This window comes from Ursus americanus, chromosome 2, assembly GCF_024610735.1.
Source record: "Ursus americanus isolate L20-20 chromosome 2, mUrsAme1.1.p, whole genome shotgun sequence".
Classification (NCBI taxonomy): domain Eukaryota; kingdom Metazoa; phylum Chordata; class Mammalia; order Carnivora; family Ursidae; genus Ursus; species Ursus americanus.
In genome coordinates, this window is record NC_142128.1 from 75884312 (window position 1) to 75898283 (window position 13972).

The 13972-nt window shown below is 38.1% G+C and overlaps 1 protein-coding gene across 4 annotated transcripts in view; it reads left to right on the forward strand.

Moving 5' to 3' along the window:
* SYT14 (synaptotagmin 14) overlaps positions 1-13972 on the forward strand; it is a 202879-nt gene that overhangs the window by 75618 nt on the left and 113289 nt on the right. The gene's annotated exons all lie outside the window — the stretch shown is intronic.

Sequence of the window (13972 nt, forward strand, 5' to 3'; positions counted from 1 at the left end):
CTAACTACCTGGTATGGAAACTGGCAGAGTCTAGGTCTCCTAGAGTGTTGAACTTGATTCTAGTGTGTAAATGTATGCTTTTTCGTTCAGCGCGGCCCCTAAACAGAAGCTGAATTCTTCACGTGGCACACAGCAGAAGAAATAATGAGCTGTTCTGTGTAAGGGGAAAAAGTGTCCAGTGTGGATTGAGAGCTCATGCTGTATTATACTTTGCCGTAAGGGTGACTTCAGGAATTTTCAAGGATTATTTTGTCTTTAATTGATCTTTACTTCATGGATTGACCTTGACTTAAAATTCAACCTATATAGAAGATACATGTCCACTCTAACACGTTTTTACATCTTTCTATATGGGAAATTAGTTGCCATTAATTAAAGCATACTATTTCCACATTTTAGGTAGGCTGCTCACCTGCTTGATAGAATGTGTGAGTGCTCTTAGTAATTGTTATCTTTATTCTCAGCTATGAAGAAGAGAGTCATGTAACTTAGACAGCGATTTTTTATTACATCAAACACAAACTATCCTTCATTTTACAGCTGTGGTTTGTGTTTAAGGGCCTATAACTATTGATTACTTAAAGTCTTACCCCACGTAGAGTTGTCAAAGGAGCTAAATCATCTTTTTGGTGTTCTAATTTGGCTTAATGACCGATGTACCTCCTTTTTATTTCTACTAGCAGACAATTTATAATAAGAAATTAATCAAATACTGAGTGATTACTATATAGAAAGCTCATTACGAGACGGTAGGGAAGAAATAAAAAATGCTAGATGCTACCCTCAAAATTTCCTAGAATTCTAGTACGAGAGAAACAGAACGTGTGCTTACAAAGATACCTGAGTGACGCGAAGCGGTAAAGTCGGTCCCCAGCCGACGTCCACCCCTTCCATCCCTGGCACATGAATAGTAGAGCCATAAGAGAAGCGGTTTTGAACCTGATCCTTGTTTTCATTCTGGCTCCTGTGACTAACATGTTAGCTACAAACTTCAGGCAATACAGTTAATGGTTTTTAGGTTTGTTTCATTGTCTCTAAAATGTGGATAGTACCTTCCTGATAAAGTTGTCGTGAACATTACATGGTATATGTGGTAGTTTTTAACATAGTTCTGGCCCCTGTGGGTAAGTGACAGTAAATGGTCATTGTGGCCGAGGGTAGAGAAAACAGTGGTGGTGATGAAAGCGAGCGGGCATGAGCAAGGGCTGCATATGTCATCTGTCACCCCGGACGCTTCCCTTTTTGCAGCTTCAGTTTAGGGTTTTAATTTTTTCCTCCTCACTGCTTCTTCCCCCTCACTCCCTCCACTTCTGTGCTGTCTCGATTGCTTCCCCATGGTTCTGTTGTGCCATCACGGCTCTGTAGTCTGGGGGAAAAGCAGTGAGGAGAGAAGTATAACCTCAGTGGCTCTTCTGTTCTTGCCCTAAGCTCTGAAACTGCTACCAATGTCCCGGAGGCACCTTCTCTTTTCATTTTACCTATGTATTTGGGATCCATCTCTACTTTCCTACCATTTCTCCTCTACGTTAATTGATAAAACACCCCGGGTAGATTGATTTTAGGCATTCTGAAATTAGATTTATTTCACAAACATTTGTTGAAAGCTTTTTATGTGCCATACTATGTACTGTAGGTGTAAAGATGAATAAAACAAGCTTGTTTCAAAGAGCCCACAGACTAGAGGAGGAAGACCATTGACCATATGTATAATATAATATGATAAGAGGTCTGTTAGTTTCATGAACAAAGTGCTGTAGACATTCAGGGAAGGAGGTGACTCGGGTGTTGTTTGGAAGGTGGGGATATCGGGAAGTCTAATGTAGTCTTCACAGAGTGGGTGAACTGGACTTGAGTGAACACTATTTCAACAGCCATGGAATCGTGATTGTGTGAAAGCAAACGAGAGTGTATTTTAGCGTCTTTAGCTTAGAATCTGTGTTTGGAGAATAGGTAATAGGTTTGAATGCCATGTTTAGGGGTTTATTGTCTTAAAGGAAATATAGAGTCCTGGAAGATTTTTAAGCTGGACAGTGTGGTCCTTTTAGAAATGTATTCAAGAAAGATTATTTAAATTGTAATGGAAAATGAGTTGGAGGTGGGACTACTGAAGGTAGAAAGGACCAGTGAGATAAGCAGTGATGAGACCTTCGTTGGCAGTGAGTTTGGGGACACAGAGTCTGTAGATTTAAGGATGGTCTTAGTGTATCTTGAATGATTGAATGTGTGCAGTGAGTGAAGAATCCAGATTTTTAATTAGTTCAGAGAGTCTTAGGGAAGTAAGTTTGTGTGGGAGGAGGTAATTTGGTTTCCGTCATGCTGAATCAGAAAAGTCTGGAACATCTGGATGTGGAGATGGATATCCTTATTGTTAAAATACTGTCATTGGGACTTAGGATGGAGAGATGACCAAGTGATAATGTAAGAAAACAAAAGACTAGGAGAATAGGTTTGTATCATAGGTTATCGTTTATTGAAAAGTCAAATCGCTTTGAGCTCAAAATGGATTCAGTGGAATGGGGGAAGAAAGGAGAATTTGATTGGAGGGGGAGACTTCAGAGTTCAAGGTCTTCGGTAAAAGCAATTTCAAGTGATAATAAATTCTTAACATGCCCCCACACGAAGATGCAGAAGTACATATGAGATTATAACCATAGCGTTCACCTTCTCCCGCCAACCCAACAGTGGTAACCCTCCTCTCGCATATATGTGGGAAGGAAAGGGATTTGGTTCAAATACACATTTGAGTCTCCACCAGGTGGTCGTTCCTCTGCGTAGCTAACTCAGCAGAAATACTGTTCACTTCGTGGCTGGCCACCTAAGAGGATTGCTGAGTATAGTTCTCTTGGTAGGATTTGGTTCATTTTCCTGAGGTACAAGTAAAGGGATAGATATAGTAGGTTATGTTTCTCTTTACTGCTCTGACCTTTTATTCTGTATATTATTCTGTGAATTTATAAGGATCAAAGTTAACTGAGGTGTAGGCTGAGGTAACTAAAGGGTACTACAAGATAGAGGAAAAATATTCTTAAATGTGCATCTTTTATATGACATGCTATTACCTCATTAGTGTTGGTAAGGAACTGTTAGTTCACTTCTCAACACTGAATAACTCTAGTAGAGAAGTTTTGGAGCAGCCAATACTGAAAGTATCTGTAAGATTAGAGTGGGTCAGGGAGGGCCTGGATAGGGCTAGGAGAGAACAGTACAGAACTTTCTGACCAGGTAGTAAGAACTACCATATTGAGCTCCTACTGTGTACCTGACTGTTAGTTTCTGTACACACCATACTATTTAATCCTCACTGCAAATCATTGTGGTAGATAAGATTACCCATTCTACAGAAGTGAGAAGAGATTTTAGATCGAGTAGGTAATTTTTAACCAAAGGTCACACGGTAAGTTATAAAAACTCTATTTGTCGGGTCCGTTGCAAAGCGAATGTGGTTTTAGCTTCTGTTAGGTCATCATTGCGACTCTAGTATCCAACCAAGGTCTCTTTCATACGTGATTACCCTCTTCAGTTGAGTCCTGTAGAACAGTTTATATGTATAAATCTGAAATACAGATACACTAGAAAACGTAAGAAAATGTGATGGCATATTTGTTATCATGTTTTCTCCTCTAGGTGGCCATATTAATCTTCCATTTTTTTGAATTACAAAAGGGAATGATATCTATAAGAAATTTTTCCAGGAAAAATAAACATTAAAAGAATATATTCAGTTTCCTTTGTTCACAGTTTTAATTTTATTTTTGCTGTGTTGTTCTTAAAATTAAAGCCTTTTCTGATAATCCTATTTTATTTTTAAAAGGTTTCATAGTTAAGTAGTAGGCTGTGGGTATCTTGTTTAAGAGTTGGTAAGATAGAACCTCTGAAATTCCATTCATGCTAATTAGTACTTTGATTTCTATATTCGACAGGAGAAGCCTGTTAAAGATGATTTTATATATGAAGAACACATTTAGTATAAAATTATTAGAATGTCTATTTATAGCTTTTCATTCTTAGTTCACCATAGAGAGAACCCAGCTATATTTACATATCGTGGCATAGCTATATAACTAAAATCATATGTTGTTAATTTAGGATGAGATAATTGAAAATGCTATTTAAAAAAATTTCCAGCACCACTGATTTCTTAGGGTTATGTGGCCTGGACATATACACACACTTGTCGTTCTCTTTCTTATGGCTGCTTCACAAGCTTCATGCTGTTAATTTTGATGTTGTCTTAAAATTAGGGGCATTAAAACATATTGACTTATACTTTGTATTTAAATGTTACTTTTAAAATAATTTGGTGCTTAAGAATAATAAATTATTTATGTATACTTAGGTGCATTTTAACTGCTTCATAAAGATTATTCTATTAATTTTCACAATTTCTTTGTGAGGAAGGCAAGTACAAAAATATCCGTCTGTATTTTCCAGATGCCTTTGTCACAAAAATGTTTAGAACAGTGAGAGTTATATATATTACATGGTTTGTTCAGATTCTTTTTTATAATTTTCTTTTTTTTTTTTAAGATTTTATTTATTTATTTATTCGACAGAGATAGAGACAGCCAGCGAGAGAGGGAACACAAGCAGGGGGAGTGGGAGAGGAAGAAGCAGGCTCCTAGCGGAGGAGGAGCCTGATGCGGGGCTCGATCCCATAATGCCGGGATCACGCCCTGAGCCGAAGGCAGACGCTTAACCACTGTGCCACCCAGGCGCCTCTGTTCAGATTCTTGGTAAACTTTGTCTTTGATTTCAGGTTTTTGTTAATGTACATTTTTCCTCTGAAGAATTTGCGTGTGCCTGTGTATAGCTTTATATATGGCCAGTTTGAAGAGAAATTAATCTTAAAGACTTTTTCTGTGTCTTTGGGTTTTGGAGATCTTTTTATGTGATGAGACCAGTTGCTCCCAGTAGTGTAGAATTCTTGTATAGTGCTACTTTTGCAGGCTGCCTGTGACCTATAAGATGAGATGTCTTTGTGAAGTTCAGGTAAAGGTCCAGCCTGCTGTGTGGACAAGTTAGAACAAGGTGTCACCTTTGAGCAGACACTGAGTCATGAGCACATAGCACCTATGTAAGAAGAAAAGGCATCCTTTCCTTCTTTTGTAAGATTTGGCAAACCCTCATGTAACTTTTTGCAGTGCACAAACCGCACAACTATATACATGGCCCTGAGCACCTGTGTTTATACATTTCTCCTCTTAAAATGGTAGAATTTCTGTGTTTTCCATGATGACTCTATATTGATCCTTTGCATTTCTTTTTTTGTCTGAGATACTTGTCTGGTAGTAGGTAGTTAGGATGGTAGAAATTAAATGATAGTCATCGAAGATATCTTGGATTGATTACAAAACTGAAGCCCAGAGACATGTGATTTTACTAAGATCATAAAATTCATTAATGGCAAAACTGAAGCTGTAAGTGTTTGTAACCAGAGAACAGGTCAGTGCTTTCAAAAAGAATCATTCAGACAAACAGAAAACAGACAACAACAAAAAAGAGAAATATATTCATAAATAAAAAAAACAAACTAGTGATTACCAGAGGAGAGGTGGGTAGGGGGATGGATGAAATAGGTGAAGGGGATTAAGAAGTACAGACTTCCAGTTATAAAATAAATAAGTCATCGGGACGAAAAGTACAGCACAGGGATTATGGTCAATAATGTAATAACTTTGTATGGTGACACATGATAACCATACTTACTGTGGTAAGTATTTTGTAATGAATATAACTGTTGACTCACTATGCTGTACACCTGAAAATATAATATTGTACGTTGGAGTGTCTGGGTGGCCCCATTGGTTAAGCATCTGACTCTTGGTTTTGGCTCACGTCATGGTCTCAGGGTCATGAGATCAGCCCCACATGGGGCTCCACACTGAGCGTGGAGCCTGCTTAGGATTCTCCATCTCCCTCTCCTCCTGCCCCTCTCCCACCCTGCTCACGTCACGCTCTCACTCTCTAAAAAAAATACGTGTGTGTGTGTGTGTGTATTATATGTCAACTATACATCAATTAAAAATAAATTTTTACAAGAGCACTATTCAGTAACTAAACTGAATAGATAAGAGATGCACTGTAAATTGAACACAGGCTCTGTCCCCTGCTAGGGGTTGAGGCATGTCTTGCTAAGTAGAGGAATAATGCTAACAGCAGTCTGGCAATGATTACGACCTGACACTTTCTCTACTGGTTTCTGTAAGCAAAGCCCATAGGAGCTCAGTCTCAGATACATTTGGGGAGCATGACATAGAGTCACAAATGGACTGACAGTCATCTTACCACCTGAGGGCAGCAGTGACGGGAATCTCCGTATTCACTGTAAGCTCAGGCTCACCAGTGAAGTAGGTCTCGTAAGAAACTGTCCCTCATGAGGGAGGCACAAGTCTATCTGTCCTCCAGCGCGTGAGAGAATCTCCTTGAGGTGGTAGAATAGAAACTTGAAGCTACTTCTACAAACTGTGCCTCACACTCCTGTCAAGTGTAGAGCCTGGGGACGACCCTCACTGCTTCAGCAGGGGGTGGAGTTCTGGAGGCTGGTACAGTGGCTACGCCTGAGAGGAAGGAGCTCTCCAGCCAGCACGAGGTTACTGACTGTGGCTGTTGTAACATTCATTGTTACTGTCCTTCAGGCACTGCTCAAGTCTCTGTACAGAATATTTAATTTTATCCTCACGGAAATCTTTTTATTATTTATCTGTCTAATTAATTAATTAGTATTCCAGTTTTGAGAACACAGTAGCTTAGAGAGGCACGCTAGCGTGCCCACGTTTCCGGTGTCCAGCCGCTCTGACAGCTGGGGTGCAAATACAGCTTCAGCTGCTTCCGGAGCTCAGGGCCTGAGCTCTCTCAGGTACCATGTCAGCTCCCCTCCTACCGACTTCAAGGATGAAGAAAACTATTTTTTTCTTCCAAAAATGATGTCTCATGGTTGTAAGAGAATTTTATGAAGACTGCGGCCTCTAGAAAAAGGAAGAACCATACCACTGGGAAGGACCCAGGATTTTGGGGTCAGACTCAGAGATGAAGCAGACTCACGCCAGCCATATGTAACCCAGAGCTTGGGCAGCCCTTCTGCAGGCTGCACAGGGCAGTAAGACCCTAGGGTTTATGTGCAGACTTCTTATCCTCAAAACCCAAAACTTTGCAGAAAGTTGGGGGAAACACCAGTGATTTGTCCCTTGACCTCTAGCCTTATTCCAAGAAAAGCCAGCCGGGGTTTTATTGAGATACTACAGAACTTTTCCATGGTGGGCTCCTGTTAGCATTCACTTAGAGAAAAGGAGAGATTTTCACAGTTGGCTTGCGTGGGAAGTATTCCTTCCATGTGGGATACAGGAATCCAGAAGTAGCACCCTGTCTATGCCCTTGAGAGAGGCTCAGATTAAGGATACCAGAGCACCGGCGGCTAGCTACACGCCCCTGCAGTGTCACACGTGAGTTTTATTGTTATTTTTTCATGTCTTGGCAGAAATCTTCACTGTAGACCTTTGCTTTAGAGTCCATTATAGGAGACTTAGGAAGCCCTTTGTGACAGTCTCAGCAGTAACTACAGATACCAGTATGATACTCAAGTGTAGTGCCAGGTGCAGTACGCAGGCAGCTGCTGCAAATATGGCCACCTCTGCTCGCATTAACTAGTCAGCTGATAAAAAGCCACACCTCACCCTGTGATGGACTGGTAGGGACGTCAGTAGTAAGTTACAAAGAAGTCAGTGCCATTCACTCAAGTTCATACCACTCAGAATCAGCCACCATTCTTTCTTCAGCAGTCTTTTTTCCAGAATTTTTTATGGCTGTAACTTAAAAACAATTTATGTAGTAATGTATGAATACATTTTCCTTCAAAAACTTAACCTGTTAGAAAATGAAGTGTTTCCTTCTCTTGATCCTTTCCCTTGTTCCCAGAGGCCAGCTTTGTTATAAGTTTGGTATTAATCCTTCCAGTCTTTGTCTTCATACTTTATAAACACATTAGCTGCTCATTGTATACTTTTATGGGTTTTTAAACTTACATAAATGGTTTTATCAGAGGCTCATTGAAGATATAGTGTTGCTTTTTCCTTGGAAAAAAGGGAGTGAAGTTGACTGTGAGTGAAAGGAAGTGAAGAAGTGTCAGTTAACAGAACAGGCCAAGTAGAATTAAAATCTTTCCTCCGTTGTCTCTCAGCTTTTTAAGACCAGGGACTGGGTCTTCTACTCTTAAATACCCCTTTCCTCCCATCCCGTCAAGCATAACATAATCTGATTCAAGCCATCAAATAATTTTCTTAGGTAGATTTATATCTTGAAGAGATAATTATTCTCAATGTGTAGTTCGTAGACCAGTAGGACGATTCTTTACAGTTAGAAGTTTCTAAATTATCACTTGTCTTTCTAAAAAAATAAAGTTGGAAAGGAAAATGTAATAAGTGTTAAAACATGAAATCATAGTTGTTTATTTATGACGCTAACTCCTCATATAACCTCTTTCACTTTTTCTTTTTTTATGAGTAATACTGCCTCTGTACTGTTCAGTAAAAACCTATTGCTGAGGAGAACATAAATACTTGACAATGGATACTGGAACCGAAGAATGTATTGACGCTGTTGGTTTCTTATTAAAAGCTTTATTGTGAAGATGATAATGAGAAATTGATTGATTTCCCTGTACTGTTTTTCCAGTTTGTTCTTCCGTGTTTCCCGCTCCGCACACATGCAGACTTAACTAAGCATTTGCACTAAGTTTATTTACATATTCTCTAAACTGGTTCAGATCACTCCCGAAATTTTAACACTTTTTTGTTAAAAAAAAAAAAAAGTTTGCCTTGAAACCGAACCTCAGTACGGGGTAAGATCCCTCAAATATTTGCTTTCCAGTTTCTGCTATTAACACAAGCTAGTGCAAGAGTTAAGAGAGGGGGGAAAAACAGTTAAGGCCATGAAAGCATGAACTAAATTGTTTACAGATCGTATCAGAAGACCATATCCTGTCTGCCCCATGTTTGGGCAAATGTGAATCACAGTTTGAGTTTTGAGAAGCAAAAGGAAAAGAGGCCTGAATGGATGCAAACTTTTACCAGGCAATGGGGAGAGATGATGAAAGTTGAATTAGAAAGATGGTGATATGAGTTACACATCATGGTGTGTAGATACTCCTGCTTCATTCATGTTAAATCATTACTGAGCTGTTGCAAAGAGGAGTAACAACTTAATTAACAGCTTTTGGTGAAACGAAAGTGGGGTTCTATCTTAATTTTAAAATTCTGAAAAATCTCTCCGGTAAGCGATCTTGATGTGGGGCTCTCGTTTTGAGACTTCCTGCCTGTGAGAAAATAAATTACATTAAAATCCCTGATGAATGAGTCAAAAATTACCTTCAGAAGCTGAGAGGTATTTTGATGCCTGGGCATATCTTTTTCCTTTTGCTTGATATATACTCATAAAGGTAAATATTTTCTTAGAAAATTCGGTTATAGTTAAGTCTTGGAGGTTTTCAGTAATGCCATCAACTAAAACTAAGATAATTTAAATGAATTTTGAGAATCAGTATGGTAGTTATTTAAGGTCTAGATAGTTATGAAGTCCTTTGCCTTTTACAGTTCACATAGTCTTTTACTCATTGTGCTTTGTTTCGGTAGTTAAGGGAAAAACATAGTAAGGGAATTTGGTCACTGGTAACTTCGGAAATGCTTCTTTAAGTATAAATTTAACTAAGCATCAGCAATCTAGAGAAAAGTATAAATTTTTATAATCTTTTAAAAAATGTTATAATAGCTTTTTCAAGATGATTAAAATATTTTTGAAGTCTGAAAATCTGTGTTTTGAGCACATTGATAACAGGTGAATTACAGTTCCATAAATAAGATTAAGTGTAATATAATAAATGATTATAGAGTAAACACTATTCTAAGCACTTCATATAAATTAAGTCTTTTAACCTTCAGAATTACCCTAAGACACAGGTTTTGTTGGTGTCCATGTTTTCCAGAGAGGACACTGAAGCACAGTAAGGGTAAGGAACTTGTCTAGGGTTATATAGCAAGTATGAGAGAGAGCCAGGATTCAAGTACCGGTCCTTGGTCCTCAGAGCTAACGCATTGAACCTCTCCAGTGAAGTACCTTGAATGATGTCCTGTGAGAAAATCTGTCTTTTTATGTAATTTTTATACCTACATAAATTCTTGATTGCTGTTTTTAATGTGTAAGTAATGCATGTTCATTATAGAAAAATCAGAAATTACAGATGACAAAAAGAAGAATTACTCATATTCTCATCATGAGAATACCATCGCTTCTACTTTTTTATATCCTTTTATGGACATTTTTATTTGCCTACATATTTTTAAAATTAAAATGGGTTTCTTACACAGTGTTGTAATCTGCTTTTGTTCCACTCAAAAGCAGAACTTTTCTTGCCAACATGTATACTTCACAACATCACATATACAAATTGTACAATATATGATTACATGGGTGTACCATACTTATTCAGCAATTTTTAGTTACTGACACTTAATCTGTTTCTGATTTTTCTTATGGATAAGGTTGTTCTTAAAAATATCTTAAAATGATTTCTTTTCTACCATGTTCTCTGGCGTTTTCTGTTTCTGATTCAGGATTCTGACTTGAATCTCACTGGTCAAAGGAGTTCCTTGCATGCTGTGCTTCTGTTTTTAGTAAGAGGTCTGGGTGTGATTTGTGCATATTCGTGTTTTGTATTCTGTAAATAATTCAAGCTGCCGTACATTTGTGAGGGCATTATAGGGACTCAAGTGATATTAAAAATATTAAACAACTGATATGATAATATAAACTAACATATAAATAAAGAGTAAATAAATTGAATATATTTATTTGTTCTCTCACTAAATTAAAGTCTATCTATAATAAAACTAGTTACCAAAGGGTATAAGTTGCAGGAAAAACTCAGATTATTCTAGTGAATTCAAAATCGTTTAATTATTTTTAGAAATCATTGCTGTGACCTTTGGTTTGCTGCTACTACTAGCTAAATGATATGCTTTTCTGAGCCATGATTTGACATTGGGAACTATTTCAAACTCATCTAGTTATTTTTCCATTCAGTTTGTAGTCATTAGTTGACTTGTAGTGACAATAACTAGAAACTTTCTCAAATAGTGATGATATTGTTTATAATACAGAATCCTTTATCAGCTTCTGCTGAGCTGAGCAGTTACATGGAAGTGTTTTCTAGCCTCTGCCATACTGACAGGCGTTCTTACATATTCACTGTCTCTAGTAACAGCAAATGCAAAAAAATAATTTATTGGAATTTCATATTTAATAAGTTTAGACTTAATCCTTCAGGATAGATGAGAGGAAGAGAAAGATAGAAAAAAAGTGGTGAACCTGGGCTCTGTTGTTGAGCTGCCTAGGTTTGATTCCTGACTCTCTGTGCTAATGTTTTCTAATCTGGTAAATGGACGTGATGATAATAAATATAATACCAAAATAAGGTAATATTTATTTATAACAGTGCCATTCTCTGAACAAATGATAGGTAAGGCTAGCTGTCATTTTTATTGATAAAATTAATATTATGCTGACATTAGCTGGACATTCAGTGAGTTTGTGAAACTCAGCAGAGTATTAAAAAGGGGTCCCTTGTGCAGGGCATCTTCCACGTCTCAGAGTTTTGGGCTTCCATGATGTGCATGCTGTTATGGGAGTACTCGCGGTATGGCACCAAGACAGTGCCTGTGGTGACTTCCAGTACCACCCGCTCCTCTGAAGTCCTTAGAACTTTCAGACCTAGTCCAAATAGAGGAGCAACGTGAGGGGATGTAATTAGGCAGCAGGTAGCTACAGCCTGGGTAGACCAGATGGACCTGCGGAATTTGTCTGCGGGCTGCCAGTGCCAAGGCTCTCTCCTCCTGTGGTGTCTGTGGGCACATGTAAGGGCAGGGCCTGAGCACTGGTGGGTGCTAGGGCGGCCTTTACCTGGGGCTCTGGAAGGAGCCAGATAGGAGGCCTTCAATCAACTCTCTTGAGTCCTTGCAGTGTCCAGGAGGTGGGACTTGTGGTGGCTTCTTGCTTAGGCATCAACCAGCCTCAAAGAAGTTTCTAAATGAGGAAACTAAAGCTGTACTGTTGCTGTATGGCTGAATGTCAGCCCTGAGCTGATCACTGATTATGGTTTGATAATTGGTAAAATAGGTAAAGCCCTATAATTTACCAAAAAATTATTTCCTAGAGGAAGAGGGTGTGTATGGTGGTGGTGGGGGGGGAGGGGTGTATGCAATATATGAGTTTAACATTCACGCTTCTATTGAGAGATGTTCATATATTAAGTGAAAAAAAGAGCAAGGTGCAGAAAATTTTGTGTACTATACTATTTTTTATCTAAAGGGGAAAATAGGTTTGTATTTGCTCATATTTAAAAATAGTGGAAAGGAAAACAAAAACTTCTAAAAAACAGTTATCTGTGAGGGGAGGATGGAAGCAACTTCTCTGACAAACCTTATTTTACATCAATATAAGGAAATTAAATTTGGAAGCATACTCTCTGAAAACCAAAAGTACAGTGAAACAGAGGAAACCGTATTGTTTCCCTAACCATACGTTGTGTTGATAGGAAGATGCTGTTACTATAATCCAAGTGGCACATCATACTTTTCTCAACTGCAGGAGTAGCACTGGGGTAGAACTAGGGAGATTTGACACGTATTTTGGGAGGGGCATCAATAAGTTTTGGATTTAGTATGGGGTAACAGAAAATGAGAAATCTAGGATTCCTGGGGCTTTGGATGATCAATGAGGATAGTATGAGAAAGAATAGGACAGGAATAAGGATTTTGTGGACATGTTCAGACAACTTTGAGATAACCACTTGAATGTAACACATTGATAGTTCACTGGATGAGTCTGATTGCTTAGGGGAAAGGTACAACCTAGAAATATGATTTGGGGAATCATTACTGTAGATAGATGGTATTTAAAACCAGGGGCTCTTTTAGTTACACTTGTTTGTTATATATCACACTGCAACCAAATCAGCCTGACAGACTATTCCAGATCATTTGTTAGGATAATATTGACAAGGTAAATTTCAGGAATGTGGACATGTAGTATGGTTTAAAAAAAAAAATCTTATACTCTTTTTGTTTCAGCTTCTCAATTTAAAGCACTTCTCCCTCCTCTGGAAACTATCTTGAATTTCTAGGGCTGGACCCCCAGCAGTTCCATCTGTACTTTACACCCTACCCTTGCTGCGGGGCTTGGTTGGTGCAGTGTTCTAAAGAGGAAGTGCGACGCTTCTACTTCTGAGTCCCTGGAAGGGTCCTGGTTAATGCCTTTCATAAGGCTTAGTTTTGTCATTGTTTCTAGGATCATGTTCCATATATCCTTGCAATTTCTTGTACATTTATTTTCTGTGGCTTTCTTTATTAGCTCTAGTTGGCCCCTGTTGCTAATACAAAAATATTTGTAGGAGTCTGTGTTTTACTATATGAATCACTGTAAGGAATTTAGATGACTTTTTTTTTTTTTAGATCCTTTAGAAAGTATGCCTCAATTTTTCCCCCACGTAAGCCATTGCTGGCCTCTATCCTTTTGTGGAAATCTTCGGTTGCTCGAGATGGTCTTTTAGTGAATCTAGACTTTAGGATTCTTTCGTTTCAGTTTTAAAACTTACCAGGGTGCTGCTTCTAACAAATGTGATAGATTTATTCTTTCCAGATCTAATAGTATTGATGTTAAAGATGTCTTGCTGCGCACACATGTTCATTCTGAGGAAGGATTAAAGTATCTTAAAGTGATTCTCTTACTAATAGTGCATCTTCTTATTAAATATTTATAATTTTTATGTATTTAGATTTTAAAATAATAGCATTCATTGCTGCACACATTCAGTTGAAAGCTTCTAATACAGTAAAAATTGTAGAAGTTAATTTCATCAGTGTAAATTAGTCTACAAAATATTTTCCTGATGTATTATAAAACCTTGTCAAACGAAGATCTGTTTATT